A 1,974-nucleotide genomic window follows, 5' to 3' on the forward strand; every position below is an offset into this window, starting at 1 on the left:
TCTGTCTCAAAAAAATAAATAAATAAAATAAAATAAAATAGTAACAAAATGTGTTAAGAATTCAATCATGCAGTTAAACTTGTTTTTTAACCCTGACTCTGTCTTTGAAGCTTGCTGCTATACTGTGTTTTTTCATGCCTGAGATTTCAGTAAAGGTGAGATCTTGTCTCTCCCTGTGGAGAAGCTTGCTACTGTTGGCCTCTTAGTGTCTCTCAGTTCAGTGCAAATGGACTGACTAGGTGTTAATCATTTTGTGTCAAGTCATACAGACAGTTTGGTGGCTGGGAACTGGAAAGGAAGCCACCATTGTCTGCCTTGAATGAGGGCTGAGATCTGAAGAGTACTGAGGTGTAAGACAGGCCCTGCAAAATGACATGTTTTGGTAGGACTGTTCTGCATCCGGTGACTGTCCTGGAAGATACTGTGTGGGCTTTCAGTCTATAGATTCACAACTTTTCTTACCTCAAATAAGTTTTTTTAATTTTATCTTTATTTATCCCTTTCAATTTTCTTTTCTTCTTTGAGACATCACAGCTCACAGCAACCTCCACCTCCTGGGCTCAAGCGAATCTCCTGCCTCAGCCACCCAAGTAGCTGGGACCACAGGCGTGCCACAACGCCCGGCTATTTTTTAGTTGCAGTCATCGTTGTTTTGGCAGGCCCAGGCTGGATTCGAACCTGCCACCTTAGGTGTATGTGGCTGGCACTTTAGCCACTTGAGCCACAGGTGCTGAGCCTCAATTTTCCTCTTTAGGATGCCAGTTATATACTTGCTTGTGTTCAATTATTGTCACTTTTTTTTGAGACAGACTCTTACTATGTCACCCTCAGTAGAGTGTTGTGGCATCACAGCTCACAGCAACCTCCAACTCTTGGGCTTAAACGATTTTCTTGCCTCAGCCTCTGATTTTCTTGCCTCAGCCTCCCAAGTAGCTGGGACTACAGGCGCCCGCCACAATGCCCAGCTATTTTTTGGTTGCAGTTATCATTGTTGTTTAGCTGGCTTGGGCCAGGTTCGAACCCTCCAGCCTCAGTGCATGTGGCTGGCGCTGTAACCACTGCACCACTATGCCACTATGCTACAGGCGTCTAGTCAGGCTTTTTTTTTTTTTAAGTGAGACTCTGTCACCCTGGGTAGAGTGCTGTGGCATCATAACTCACAGCAACCTCAGTCCCTTGTACTCAAGAGATCCTTTTATGGGCAGTGCCTGTGGCTCAGAGGGTAGGGCACTGGCCCTATCTGCCGAGGGTGGCAGGTTTGAACGTGGCCCCAGCCAAACTGCAACAAAAAAATAGCTGGGCATTGTGGTGGGTGCCTGTGGTCCCAGCTACTCAGGAGGCTGAGGCAAGAGAATCACCTAAGCCCAGGAGCTGGAGGTTGCAGTGACGCCACAGCACTCTACTAAGGACGATAAGTGAGACTTTGTCTCTACAAACAAACAAAAAAAAGAGATCCTTTTGTTTCAGCCTATCTGATCCCATCCTCATCGCCACTTATTAGGGTCCAGGACTGGCTAGGTCTCCAGTCCTGGCTTATCTAGGTTCCAGATGTGGACCACTTTGCTATCTAGCGCAGGAACAATGGCTCTTAGATGTGTGAGGGCTATTTGCTTTAGCGTAAGGGAGAGAGAGAGACAGCATTTGAGGGCGTACAGCAGCCTTAGTAAGAAGAATACATCTTAGCAGTCTTTTATAGAGAGAGATGCAGTGCAGGCATTCTGCAGGCAGGAGAAGTGACAGAGTCAGAGTGAGTGGGTCCATAATAGAATGTACGCTCCCAACTGCCTTCTCCTCCAGCCTCTTATAGAGGTGATCTCGTGGCTACCTGCCCCACAGATGTACAGACTGCCAATCACTGATACTCTCATCTTGCGAGCTCTCATGTCAGTTGGGAGAGCTGAATCCCTCCCCACACCCTTTTCACCAGGATGTTACACTATCAAGCTACAGGTGTTTCTTTTTTTTTTTTTTTTT

This window comes from Otolemur garnettii, unplaced genomic scaffold (genome assembly GCF_000181295.1).
Source record: "Otolemur garnettii isolate 467f Iridium unplaced genomic scaffold, OtoGar3 scaffold00089, whole genome shotgun sequence".
Lineage (NCBI taxonomy): Eukaryota > Metazoa > Chordata > Mammalia > Primates > Galagidae > Otolemur > Otolemur garnettii.